A 15,819-nucleotide genomic window follows, 5' to 3' on the forward strand; every position below is an offset into this window, starting at 1 on the left:
AATAATCTTGTTATAGATGACATAAAATACCTCACAACAAAAATGATTGAAATCAGGCAGATCTTTAAAATGGGGCAAGAGGGCAGAATATAAATGTTTTATGACTCTAGATACATGTCAATACTGTATCACAGAGAGTTGGAATCTCCAGATTATTAAAATGATTATAATGAATCGTGCCCTCACATATTCCCAAAATAGGCATTCCGTGTTTGTTATTTGTGAATGGTGGAGTGCTCCTGGACAACACAGAAGCAGGACAATAAATACGGGAAATGGCTGAACGATCAATCATTTGATTATGCCTTCCAATCTAGAATGACCCCGTTCACCGCTTCTACCACCCCCCCTCCCCCCCACACACACACACACAAACACACACAAACACACAAAATGAATCAAATTCGATAGATAACTGAGTAATTTGTTAAAGCATGTTAATACCTCCATTGCATTTATATTTCAGGGACAATCACGTCTGGTGTACAAAGAATCCACAGCATTCCACTGGTGTCCAGCATGCGAACAATGTGTTGGCCATTGTATGAGTGTGTTTTGTGACCTGGATGATGCCTCTTCCTCACAAACACACTCAGTTAAGTATTTTAATTTGATCGGATACTACATCTCACTTTTAGGGCGTACAACAAATGGAGGAAGGTCCTTTTCTGGGGGGCATGTCTTTCCATATAAACACACAGTGTTTAAGTATTTTCAAATTGTAAAGAAATTACAACTCTACTTTGGCACACAAGCGAAACAGAGGAAGATTCTTTTATATTTCAGGAAAAGGGGGGAATGGAATCAATGAAATCAGCCTTGCAGTGTCTGTACATCTAGACTAGCTTCTGGGCTAGTCATGTAAACAGGCCAGATTGATGTTGATGAAGGCGAAATGAATTTAAAATTGCTGCCTGCCGGAGGACAGCATACTGACCGGCCTCCGCCAGCCAGAGGACAGATTGGCCAGGTCAGGGAGAGAGAGGGAGATGTATATCAGAAGGCAATGATATGATATCACCCCCTACCATGTGCATGTCTCTTAAAGGGTGTTCAGACGTAAGAAATTTGTACTAGAACAGTATAGCTATACCAAAATGGTATAGCTATACGACGAATTTATACGTCTGAATGCTGACTAGCAAAACAACGTTTAGCGAAATGACGGTCAGAGCATCGTTTCAAACTAGAGCTCGATAACGAATCAGCATTCGATCGTGTCCACTGTGCATCTGAACATATGTTGATCATGGAAAGGTATAACTGGGCAGGGCTTAATTGCAGCACGCACAAAAGGTGACCCCACAGCTGTCACTCATGACCATAACAGCATGCGCAGTGGGAAACTGCACATCCATATGACATTTTCCAGAACGGTCGAGATTAGCGTCTGAACGGTCTGTCGGCTATACGATGATTCTTTATACGTCGTTTCTCTATTGAGTTTTGGTACAAACTAGCTTACGTCTGAACAGGGTGCTTGTCTTCTTCCAACCCTATTACTACCTCTGTTCATCTCTCCACCTCTTCCTACCCCATCCTTGTCTTAGGACCTTATTACTACCCTCCGTTCATCCCACCCCCCCCCTGTCCCTGTCTTCAGGTATTATTACTACCAGCACTCTCCTTCCCCCCCCCCCCCCTTCTCTCTTTCTGCATCTTCAGACCTCATTACCTGGGCCAAGGTGGTTACGTTTCTACCAGCATTGGTTTGTCTGTCTGTTTGCAAAATAGCTCAAAAAGTTGTGAATGAGTTTGGATGAAATTTACCTCTATAATAGTTTGATAATGATTCACATAACAGGTGAATAAATTTTGGTTGAGATCTACATCACCATCTGGATCCAGGAATTTTTTTTGTTTTTTGCATTTCTTGGAGGATTCTTTATTTTTGTTATTGGTAAACAGGGCCAACAAATGAGGGAAATCAAGCTGCGTGTATTTGAGGTATCAGTGCAGGCCATACGCTCAAGGTGCAGCAGGAAGCTAAGGTAGAGACACGAGAAAGGATTCCTTTTTCATTGGGACATCTATAGGTCCACTTTTTAGCATTATATGTGTATGCCTATATAGATAAGAGCTGCTTGGCAGAGGTATGCACTCTCTGAGTGCTTCTCTTCTTACTACAACGTGCTTACTGTATCTTTCTCTCCTCCTTTCTCTATCTCCATCCTTCTATTGTTATATCTTTGCAATATTCTATAGTTTACGTTCATCCCTTTCTCTGTTTCTGTCTCATTGCACTCTTGACTTGTCAAATATAGGCCTTGTTCTAAACAACATATCTTCCACCATTGATAAAACACATTCTGTTTTTTAGTTTCATTACATCACTCATACACAAACATGCAAGCTGGGAAGTGTATGTGTTTCATACAGGGCACACACACACCCTAAAGTATCAATAATACATAAATCATCCATGATCTATACAGAAACTACTTATTTTTCCTGCTGCTGAATGCACACACTTCTAAATGTGCACACTTACACATATTTACAGGGTATACTCGTTCTCTTGCAATCTTTCCAACTTTGATCTTATTCTCTTTCAATTTGCTCCTTCTCTGTTTATTCTTTTGAAAACAATTCTTACCTTTATGTTGATGTGTAGACAAGAAAATTCCAGATAGATATCCACGGGACATGTAAAAGAAGAAAATGAGAAAATTGTGGTTAGTATCATAAAATCCACAAACCTGATATGATGTAAAACATTCACTTATAGCTTAAAAAAATATAAAAATAAAGAAATTGTCCTCCATACATGACAGAAGAGTCATTTCATCAAGGGCCCCATTCACACTACTTGCCCCATACATACTTCTTGCTCGACAGTGAGTTTTGTTTGCCCTTGTAAGCAGGTCTGTAGTATTCTTGATGTCTAAACTGTTGTTTCTCAATAGTAACACAACAAAAACAAGCAATGTGATTTTGATGATTTTTCTTCATCCTGTAGAATTTGTGGAATTACTTTTTTTCTGAATAACCTCACAATGATTTCTTCCACATCCACGGAAATGTGAAATGAAAGACTGACCAGGGTACCGTTTCATGAAAGTTGTCAGCACTGACAAGTTGTCAGTCTCTGACAATCCCCATGGTAACAGTCAGAGACCAGAGCATCTCAGCCAATCAAAACCAAGGATTTTGCTGAAATTGTCAGAGACTGACAACTTGTCAGCACTGACTAAATTGATGAAACCCCCCCCCCCCCCCATGACATGCACAGTCGGGATTAGTTTGGATACAGTGTATACCACCTTCATCTACCCTCTCTTCTCCCTCCCTCCCCTCCCCCAGTCCCCTTCTCCCCCCTCCCCCCCCCCCCCACCTTGTCCCTTCCTCCCACCATCCCATTCAAACTGAGTTCACATCAGGTGTAGATTACAAATGAAACCCTTGAGAGAGAGGAAGTACTTGAATGTATGACAGCTAGACACCTCTCTTCTATCTTTCCTTCTCTCCTCATTCCTTCCTTCTGTCTATCCCTGTCTCCCTTTTACACATTCATGACTAGACATTTACACATGCTGGTGTGGAGATGCATGTACACTGTATGTGTGTATACGTGTGTATGCGAGCAAGTGTGTGCATACATATCTCCCCAAGGGTTTCATCAACCTGATTATAAACATGTCCACTTACTAGTATTAACTTATTTATACATTCTGTTCCTGTATCTATCTATTCTTCTTGTATTTAAAAAAAAAAGAAAAAATATATATATACATATATATATATATATATATATATATATATATATATATATATATACATACATATATATGAGCATGTTCTTGTACAACTTGAATGTATAATATAGCTACTTGTATTAACCTACAAAATGTATTGAGGATGGGCTAATTTTGCTACAACACGCATTTCCCATAGACACCTTCCCAAGTATTCCTGGGACTAGTCTTCAATGGGTTAATCAGCACCCAAAGGACAGAAGGGGTTAAGTACAATCACCCTGAAGAATTGGTTCAATGTGTAGCACATGGCACTTCCTTCCTTCTGCTCCTAAAGTAATTGATGTCTTAACCCACTGAGGACGAAATGATTTTGCTTGAACACAAGTTTCCCACAGACACCTGCTCGAGTATAGTCCGGACTATAGTCTTCAACAGGTTATCACACAATTGTCGTTGACTACACAAAGTGAACTCGGCACTTCAATGAACCTGACTCAAACATCTGCACAGAGAGCACCCACTGCAGCAAAAATTCTACGGAACATGAGGTGTGCATGACCTTGAATTGACACTTGTCTGCGTGAACCTGACAACCAGAAGTCTTAATTTGCGAAATTGACAAAAACGAGGTTAAAACTTTTGGGCGAGAAACTTGTTTCTTTTTTACCCGCATCTGTCTGAGAGCTTCATTGAGCCAACCTCCATGTCACATTGGTGTATCCGCTTTACTGGAGAGAATTAAACCAATAGAATTTGCTCACGTTGGCATGTGACACATTCAACGCACACAATTAATACAGACAGCCCTCTGCTTGGCAGGTAAAGACTTAAAGGCTATATGCACTTCCTTTTGAAACAAAACATATGTGCAATAAAAATGGCAAGTGCATGTTCAATTTTCAGCTCCAGTTTCCACTGAAATACTATCTGAAAATACAGTTTTCTTCCAGCAACAACAACAAAAAAATCAAGGTTAAAAACCCTAAATACGAAGAGTAAATCACGCCTTTATATCCTACGCATTGCACACATGCTGGTAGTTTTGATGGGGTCTTCTGCACTTTGTATGGTTCTGGTTGAATTCTTGCCAGCCAAAAACTAATATCTACATTTGCTTTGGACATTATCTGTCATCAAAGTCTTTAAAAAACCAAAACTAAACAAAGGCATCAAAGCGAAAATAACCAAAAAAAACTCGCAGAAATACAAATGTCCAATTCTCTAGGTCACAATTGGAAAAATACAGGGACAATTTATTCCACTAGCATGATGGACTACATTGATTGATCGATTGATTAATTTGAATACACTTTCATTTTGCGTTCAAAATGCTTCATTTCTACCTGGGTGTATGACTGTGTTGCAGAGTAGTGCAGGTAATGATTTCATCGCTGAAAAGAAACTACTACAAGTCAGCACTGATGGCAAGATATCTTCAAACGTGAACCAGGAGGATTTCTTTAACTAAGAAAACCCTTCATTTTCATGCATTTCCCTTTTCATGACATGTTCCCTGCTAATATTAAAGGTAAATCTTGTTTAAGTCTGAATGTGAATTTAAATCAAAGTTTTCAAACTTCAAATTTCTACAAACAAATTTGGCGAATCATGGTCTTGAAGTGTTTTGCTGTTCCGAAGACTTTTGCTTGCTGTTTGGCACTACATGTGGTCTGACCTTTAAAAAAACGCTATCGCGGAGGCTGAGCTTTGCTTGACCTTGTGCGTACTCTTCAATGTGGGCGTGTCAAGAGTTGATTGTTTGAGTGACATGTCACAGATTCTGTAATGCAGCTGTCACACGGAATGTCATGTATGGTTAGTGGCTGACAAGAGTATTAACTCCTGTGTTTCAACACCTGGGAGAGTTTCACAAAGAATTTAAGTCAATCTTAACGTTAAGATTGACTTAAAATCATGGTTATAAATGCCAACAGTGTTGATGAGTGGCATTATCAGCCTTTCGTAATCCACATCAAATTGTTACCGAAATTTACCGGAAAATCGCTTTGCCCCTTATTTCATATCAATGGCTGCATGAAAAGTCACCCAAAATTTTCACTTTAATCAAGAAGTTAGAACACCATTAAAGACACACACATCATACCATAATTTTAGGTCAATCTCAACTTTTAACCAGTTGCATACTGAATTCTCAAATGCCCCCAGACTTGATATGCATGTCAGGCCAACAGATTACCGCAAGGAACAAGTTAAGATCGACTTTAATAGACACCCTCTCATAACTTCCACAAATGTTTGAAATTCCACTTCAAAAGTGTGACTATAGTTCAGTATTTTGTGTCTATCTGAGAGCTCATCATTTTTCCTTGTACTTGTGCTTGGTAGTTTACAGAGGAAGAAGGCCTAAGCTATGCACCAGCCTGATAACGAAGAACAATTCCTTCCTTGAAGCTAAATCTCATTTGGGGTCAACTATTTTTTAAAAAAGTACAAACAAGCTAAAAGAAAATGAATATTTAAGTGTTTTTGTGGTTTTAGGGCCTTGCAGGGATGGTTTAGTTTTGGTTGAGACCTGGCTTCAGGTTCACAACTTTTTTGGTGAGATAATGAAATATGAAAGAGCATGTAAATACACGGGGAATTTAACATTAATTTGATCTAAAAATGGTTTTGAAATGGCTGAGATATATCCAAAACAAAGCAATCCTATTTACAGGTGGGACCCGCCTTTTATTAGGATCGCTTTGTTTCACTTTGCTTTTGGATACCTCAGCCATTTAAAAACTGATTTTTATTAAATAAACTTTAAATTCCTCTTCGAATGGTATGCTCTGTAACATTTCTTTCTTAGTATCTCGCAAAAAAGATAAAAGCTTCATCCTCATCTCCACCAATACTATACCATCCCTTTAAAAGGTACCCCTAGACATGGACTCTGTATTTACTACATTGGAGGCAATAATTCTCAGTTATCAATTTCATTCACATTGGTCAGCATGTAACATTTGCAAAGCTAAAAGTACACCAATTTGTTGTACCATGTATGCAGCAATATCAGAATAAGGGGAGAAGTTATGTTCTAAGAGAGAGAAGTGAATAACCCATACTCTCCTAGGATGCCAGAATTTCACGACAACCACAATGGGCCCACTATGACTGCAACAAGGAGCAGTAAAGTACATGAACTGCAAAACATTGGCTTACACGGGACCATGGGAACAGAGGTGTTAGATGATAACAGGCAATATCAGCTGAAACACTACGCGAACAGGAAGGAAAGGGACTACAGCTTGCCACACAGTGTAAGTGATAACAAAAAAAATACAGACTTTCTGAGTAAAGAGAAACAAAACAAAAAAGAGGGCAAGTGGGAAACGGTTCAGTTGACAATGAGGTCATGAGGTAGTGTGCTGCAGGGTACTCATGCGAAAAGGTCCTCAGTTCAAATTTTCTTGCACACCTTTTGATGAGGTCACTGCTCTATTCACAGGGGGGGGGGGAATCTGTCTAGAGAAAAAGGAACATGAGTTTCAAACCGTTAGTTCGCGTGAATTTTAAGGCAGAATCTAATATTCAACAATTATGTTTGAGATTCATCTTGAGTTGACATGTTGCAAAGAGAGACCTACACCGTACACTGTAAATGGATTCCAAGCCATTCAGACTGCAGCCAACAATTACTACTTGGATTTGGTTACAAATTCTGTGCATACTTATTTGTAATGTCTGTTTTGTTTTTTGTTTTTTGTTTGTTTGTTTGTCTGTTTTGTTTTTGTCCATTTTGTTTTTTTTTTGTTTATTTATTTATTTATTTATTTATTTATTTATTTGTTTGTTTGTCTGTTTGTTTATTTGTTTGTTTGTTTTGGGGGGTCACAAAGGAAGTGAATCTTGCCTGGTTTGCTTTGCAATAAACTACCATACTTGAAAGTCTTTGATTTCTAGTTTTCTAAATTATTCCAGAGTAGCATAATTTCAAGACATGAAATAACCCATAGAATAGGCATCAAAGAGGGGCATCAAAGGGCTCAGAATGATCCTCGCCAATCTTTGTGCAGTATAAACACCGTGCAGTCCACTCAGCGGGAGCAGTGCAACAGGACCACAGCAGAGCTATATTGTGACGCAATAAGAAATCGGACGGAGATTACATAATCCCTCAAAAACCTGCAGTGAGTTCACGACATCTGTGATAACTGCGAGAGAATGCATGCCAACGGAAGGGTTGATTGGCAACCTAATCAAAGAGAGGGTGCAAGTAGCATCATTAGGGCTTAGATTCCAGGACAATACAAAAACTATGTCCATTTTTTAAACAGTAGGCAAATTTTTAAATCACAAGCTTACAGATTTTCCAGCAGGTGCTCCACCAAATTACATTATATGAGGTAAAGTGCAGACTCTTATATCTGACTGTTTCATTATCTGAGGGACATTCATGTGTACAGATCCATTAACCCCTACGGTACCACATTTGACTTTGTGTGGCAATGTTGCACTGTTAGGCATGATTGGCTCTGTCTCACGTACATTATCAGCACAGTGTATGGAGATGTCAAGGGTTAAACAGAGGTCATGCCCTGTGCCTGCCACTGCTGCCAGTATTCCAAGGGACCGAGAAAGGTCTCGGCAATGCAGAACAGGACTCGCAGGGCTCACAGACGGGATACTAGATCCGTCAACAGAGCCCCATCATGTGCAAACACAGATTACACAAAAAGACGCATCATCTTTTTCCTGTCCTCGCCGAGGACACACGAATGTGATTGTTCTGTTTGTCTTCTATTTCCTGATGTACTATTCGGCAGCCCCCCCCCCCCCCCCCCCGACCCACCATCATACCCTGGTTTTGTAACTTCCACATTCCTAATTTCCGCTATTGAGCAATCTTCCAAAGGCAAAGCAGACAGCACCTTGTCGTAAAATGTGTAGAACAAAAAAGGAAAAGATTCATTAAAAATCTCTTCGTATCCCTTTTGTGGCCAGTCAGTTTGAACAGGGGCAAATCCGAGCACATCCAGCATAAATATTTCAGACACCCCCCCCCCCCAACCACCCCACCCATGTTTTGTAATTTCCACATTCCTAATTTCTGCAATTAAACAATCCTCATAAGGCATAGCAGATAGCACCTTGTCATAAAATTTGTGAAACAAAAAAAGAGAAGAAGATTAATTAGAAATCTCTTTGTACCCCTCTTACGACCAGTCAGTTTCAACAAGGAGGTACTAGGCGAGCCTTGTACCTCCTTGGTTTCAACAGGTGTACACCCTAGCACATCCGGTATAAATATTTTAAGGATGAAACATCGCTCTGTATTCCCTCCCCCCCCCCCCCCAACACCCATCACGCCCTAGTTTTACAATATCCACATTCCTCGTATCTGCAATTGAGCAATCCTCATAAGGCATAGCAGACAATACCTTGTCATAAAATGTGTAGAACATTTAAAAAAAAAAAAAAATCTTTATTCCAAATCTCTTTGTACCCCTCTTCAGACCAGTCAGTTTGAACAGGTGCATACTCTGGCACATCCGAATATAAATATTTTGAGTATGAAAAATCTCTATGACTATCAAACTCCCATTAAAGGGATGGTATAGTATTGGTGGAGATGAGAATTGGGTTTTTAACTTTTTGCGAGATACCAAGAAAACACTTATGATATAGTACAGAGCATGCCCTTTTAAAGAGGAATTCAAAGTTCATTTGATGAAAATCGGGTTTGGAATGACTGAAACATCCAAAAACAAAGTAAAACAAAGCCATCGTAATGAAGTGTGGGGGTTCCACACTTTATTAGAATCGCTCTCTTTTGGATATCTCAGCCATTTCAAAACCAATTTTCATCAAATAAATGTTGAATTCCTCATAGAATTACATGCTCTTTCATATTTCATAAGAAGTTTCTCATTATTTTACCCCCCCCCCCAAAAAAAAAAAAATGTTAGAAATCCAAAATTAGGTCTCAACCAAAACTGTACGATCCCTTTAAGGTACCGATGACTCAACAAAAGTTTGAGCCAAAGTTTGCCTCCTCCTTTCCCCCATGTCTCAAGGTGATTTCTGATTATTATGCGATGATTCAACAGAAGACACTGGTCTAAAAATTTCTCTAGTTGAATCAGCACCAATATTTCTTCCCATCATAAAGGAGGCACCGTTCATCCTATTATATATAAATATAATCATATTTATATGTTCATAATTTGTAAATATGGGTTTCCAACTCCCTGTAAGCCCACAAAAACCTGATGAGTAATGATAATGGTGTAACAACAGCAAATAAGAAAGGCAACTACCAGCATGGGTTTGAATATGTGGGATTCATTAATTTGAGGTACACCTTATACTACTGTTGTTCTGCTCACAGAAATGAAAAGGTAGATATGACATCTCACACATTTTTACCTTGCACAATGTCCATATGTTTTCTTTTAAAAAATATAAACACTGCAGATTTTGCTCTACCTTCATCGTGATCAACAAACCAGATTATCCTGATGACGATTTTTGGCATTCATTTCAGATTTTAATTGGTTCTTTTGGGGTGTTTCTACAAAGCCTCATTTGAAGTGCTGTACAAAATTGAAACTCTATCAACCCTTTACAACGCAAATTGAAAATCAGGGTCATCCCACAAGACCGACATCCATGAGTCACACAGCCCACAAGTCATACAGCCCATGAGTTCGACACCATGCAAATAACACCCATGAGTTCGACACAAGCAAAAATACCCCATGAGTTCAACATTTAAACGACACGAGGCTTAATGTGTCGGTCTCGTGGGCCTTGTTTGCTCAGTGTTGAATTCATGGGCTCGATGACTCGTGGGTGTCGGTCTTGTGACGTGCATCCCGAAAATCCACACACATGACTCTCATCACATTATTTTCTCACTTCAAAGTAGACCATAGAAAGAGTTTCCCTCTGTGAGAAGCCTTGAACGTAAGGATCAATCACGGCAAACTTATTCTTGATGACCAAGCGGTCAAGAGGTTAGAATCTCGATTCCAATCAGCAACCAACAGGCCGTCCCTGCAACAACACATATACACTATCTCCATTTGTTTTAGCCAGCTAAAAGTGCATCACATAATTGTATCAAATGGGAGCGAAGTGCAGTGAACTCCGGGCCGTTCATTGATAATCTCGCTCACACGTCTGTGACCCATACACTCCCAACACTCGGTCCTACACCTCCCTGATTTTCCCACTATTGTTTTGGGGCTGTTTATGTTAGAGGTGATAACCTCTGTACATACACACAGACAGACATGGGGGAATAATAGTCTTGAAAAGAACCTTATGTTTATCATAGTACGTAGAAAACGGGAACTCTTGGGGTGATACAAAGTCTATGACAATGTCTGACCCTTGGATACCCTCAATTCCAAGTGAGCAATTAATGGCTTTTCTATTTCAATGTCCAAACCAGCGACATGATGACATCATAGCTGAAAAAAAAAAATGCGCATGCTCTAGGTACTCTGGAAAGTTCAGTCCAAGAAACAAGATCGAGCACATGTATCAAGGAATTTACAGACTCCTTGACTCTGGGATGGATAACGTATAATTAGATATTACACATTTGTAAGCTACATTGTAGCAGGGACCGGAGCCATGAGTTCAACATGTTCATGTTATCAACATGCATTCTGGGGGTGTTTCATTAATTTAGTCAGTGCTGACAAGTTGTCAGTCACTGACAATTTCAGCAAAATCCTTGGTTTTGATTGGCTGAGATGCTCTGGTCACTGACTGTTACTATGGTTATTGTCAGAGACTAATAGGCAACTTGTCAGTGCTGACTAACTTGATGAAACACCCCCCTGAAAATCGAAATGAGTTCTAAATAGGTGGACACGAGAGGACCGCAACCATTAGGCATCACAAGAGAACTTCATCAAAGGCATCACAAGAGAACTTCATCAAAGGCATCCTTGTCCTAACAATAGAAAAGTTCCCATTGACTTCAAATGGATGGGACACTCAGTTTCCCTTATAAAAAAAAACCATGGTTTTACAACCGTAACCATGGTATAACCATGGTTATGGACGGTTTTACAATGGATCGATGGTAGTCCATGATTTTTAATTCATATCCATGGTAAATGTGTGGCGGAAGTGTGGTAATACCATTGTTAAAATACCATAGTTATGATAACATGATAAAACTTTCATTTTACGATGGTTTTAAAACCATGGTGAAAAAATCATTGTTATACCACAGTTTTAAGAAATTAAAAAAACAATGGTGAGAAAACCACGACAAAACCATCGTTCTACTTTGGTAAAAATAACATAATAATATAACAATGGTTGTAACCATGGTTTCACAATAGTATAAAAACAATGGTTAGGAAACCATGGTGTAACTCTCGTTCTACCAAGGTTGAAAACCATCGTTATTAAACCATGATTTCTTCATGGTTTTATGATAGTGTAAAAAAGATAGTAATAAAACCATGATTTTAACCATGGTATTATGATAGCACAAAAACACTAGTTACAATACCATGGTTAAACTTTCGTTTTACAAAGGTTAAAAATGATGGGTATTAACCATGATATTAACCATGGTTTTATCATAGTTAAAAAATGATGGTTATATAACCATGGCTCTAACAGTGGTTTAATGAAAGTGTTTTAAAACCATGGTTAAAAAATCATCGTTATACCACAGTTTTAAGAAATTTAAAAAACAATGGCGAGAAAACCACAACAAGACTATCGTTCTACTTTGGTAAAAATAACATAATAATATAACAATGGTCGTAACCATGGTTTCACAATAGTATAAAAACAATGGTTAGGAAACCATGGTGTAACTCTCGTTCTATAAGGTTGGAAACCATCGTTATTAAACCATGATTTCATCATGGTTTTATGATAGTGTAAAAAAGATAGTAATAAAACCATGATTTTAACCATGGTATTATGATAGCACAAAAACACTAGTTATAATACCATGGTTAAACTTTCGTTTTACAAAGGTTAAAAATGATGGGTATTAACCATGATATTAACCATGGTTTTATCATAGTTAAAAAATGATGGTTATATACATTTTGTATAACCATGGCTCTAACAGTGGTTTAATGAAAGTGTTTTAAAACCATGGTTAAAAAATCATCGTTATACCACAGTTTTAAGAAATTAAAAAAACAATGGCGAGAAAACCACAAGACTATCGTTCTACTTTGGTAAAAATAACATAATAATATAACAATGGTTGTAACCATGGTTTCACAATAGTATAAAAACAATGGTTAGGAAACCATGGTGTAACTCTCGTTCTACTAAGGTTGAAAACCATCGTTATAAAACCATGATTTCATCATGGTTTTATGATAGTGTAAAAACAATAGTTATAAAACCATGATTTTAACCGTGTTTTGTATGATAGCACAAAAACACTAGTTATAATACCTTGGTTAAACTTTCGTTTTACAAAGGTTGAAAACGATGGCTATTAACCATGATATTAACCATGGTTTTATCATAGTTAAAAAATGATGGTTAGGCTATATAACCATGACTTTAACAGTGGTTTAACGAAAGTGTGAAAACAACGGTTTTAAACAATCGCTGAAATTCCATTTTAGCGAGGAAAACGATGGTCATAGCTACACCAGGATTTGAACCATGGTTTTATCATAGTGTGATGTGCAAAAGATGGTTATGAAACATTGATTGGTTCTACGAACCGTGGTTTCATGATAGTGAAGAGGCGGTTAAAAAGCCATGATTTTCACCATGGTTGTATGATAGCTCATAAGAACAGTGGTTATAAAACCGTGGTTTAACTTTTGTTTACCCACGGTTGAAAAAGTGGTTAATATTTTAACAATGGTTTCAACCGTGCATGGCTTCATGCTGATCAGATATAGAGTGCAGAAAAACCATATTCTAGAATTTCTAACCATGGAACTCCTTGTATGATAGCATAAGAACAGTGGTTATTAAACCATGGTTAACTTTTTGTTTTACCAAAGTTTAAACCACGTGCACTATGATTATTGAATGATGTCGATCACAAAAATCAATATGAAAACTCATAATTTGATGGCCGCAATGTCAATGCAAGTCATGACGGACATTCATCTAACGCAACCACCCGTTTGGCTTCAATAGGATTATGTAAACAAACAGTAGTCTTACCATTGCAAACAAAAAGCTGCTTCACTTGGTTGATTTACAGCATTCCTAAAATGCAACATCTATTCACTACGGAATAAAGCACGTAAAAAATCTTAAATGAGATTACATACTCGTGAAAAAATAAAAAAAGGTAGTAACCCATTGCCGCCCGTTCGTTCCCCGTAGCTTTGACATGTACACACAACAATAGAAAACTACTAGTACACTGTATATGAATGCAATCGGCGTGTAGCAATTGTGTACGATGAATGGGAGATCCGGGTTGTTGATATGAGGCTCGTTCGTACCAAGGATCACAACAAAAATATATTTCAAAATATATGGAGCACAAAAAATATTGACACATTAAAAAAATTTTAATTTGCAATAAAAAAATTTTATACATATATTTTTTAATTCAAAACCAAAAAATTAATGATTACAAGTTTTCTTGGTAATAATGTAACGTAAGAGGTCATGTGCGTGTTGTTGTTGTCGCTGATTGAACCTTACGTGTATGTACTGCTGAACCGTTAGTCCGCGACCGCGCTCAAAAACCACACACACGGTTACGATTCGCTGTTCATTTCAAACGCTCTTGATCTTTCGTGATGATCTCTGACCGGAGTCAAACATCTCGAGGTACGAACCATCTATTTTGAGAAATGGCTAGCAAACGGCCCCTAAGAAAAAGAGGAACCTCTCCTTTGGGATTCTTCGCGGAAGGTTGGTCAACGTAACTTTTAATACATTATGTAGACCTAATCTTAGCTAAAATAATTACCAGCGAGATTTGCATTGCATTGTCCCGACCGACCCGGGGCCGGCAGCGGCCCTGCCCCTGCTGTGCAAATTTCGCATGATCGTATCAAGTGGGGATAACCAGTCCAGTTAGACTGTTCTGTATCTGAGAGTGTGACTGAGTCAGTGAGTGTGAGAGTATGACATGAGAGCTCAAGAGTTTGGAATGAGTTGTTCTAACTCAGCTACTGTATAGTCTATGTACTGAACTGTTAGTGTTACTGTGTCACGTAAAGTCTACAAGTTATCTACGGTAACTAGATTCTATACACAACCCAGTCGCTGTAGACAGTGTAGAACTACAGTAGTATGGTTGGGGCACCACCTATCGGCAGGGCACCTTCCCATCGGCACCCTGCGTATCATGGCTGTTTGCGTATAGAACGAAAAGGTACGCGCGGGATTAAGTGTCATGAGCTATAACAATAAAAACGAAGAAACGAAAATCAAACTCAAACAAACCAAGCTAAAAATTACACATCCGCTCAGTAACGACGCATGGCTGTGAAATTCATGTGTATTACCTATGGCCTGTGAAATTCACGTGTATTACCTATGCTGTGAAATTCACGTGTATACCTATGGAGGTTAGGGGGTGCCGATCGCAAGGTTCCCTTTTTAGCTGCGCGAAGAAAACGAAACGCACGCGCTAAAATTGCGCTATTTTAAAACGGAGATTCATAATCAACGAGACGGTCATGACATTCAAAACTGCAGTATTTATGGCATATTTGAGGTAAGAATTAGGCGGATTTGTGTTATATTTTTAGAATAAACAAGCTACAGATCCTTAGGGTGACGATACGTGGTACCCCCAACCCTACTACTAAGCGACAGGCTATGATTTATTCGCACAGCACAGCGTACTCTAACAGCGTCTGGTCGGGCTAACAAGACGACAGTCAGTTAGGCGTAATCCCTAACAATGTTAGTAGGCATAGGCCTACCTCATATTGGGTGGTGATGTCAGGTTCGGTGCAAGCTACATCAACAACACTATTTTCTGCTAACTCTGTTAGGACTTCTAGTGGTATAACTGCTCCAGTGAATCAAGAGTATCAGTAGAAGCTACGCTAAGACACAAGGGCTTACTCCTGCGAACTAGTACGCTCATGGGCGAAATACGGATGCCATTCCGCCATTGAAAGCAACAGACCGATAGATTGATTAGAGGGCGTACTGTATATTACGCGATCATGATATCAGTGCCGTA

This window comes from Diadema antillarum, unplaced genomic scaffold, assembly GCF_040938485.1.
Source record: "Diadema antillarum isolate AM-2024a unplaced genomic scaffold, OU_Dant_1.0 scf00000025, whole genome shotgun sequence".
In the NCBI taxonomy this organism is placed as follows: Eukaryota; Metazoa; Echinodermata; class Echinoidea; order Diadematoida; family Diadematidae; genus Diadema; species Diadema antillarum.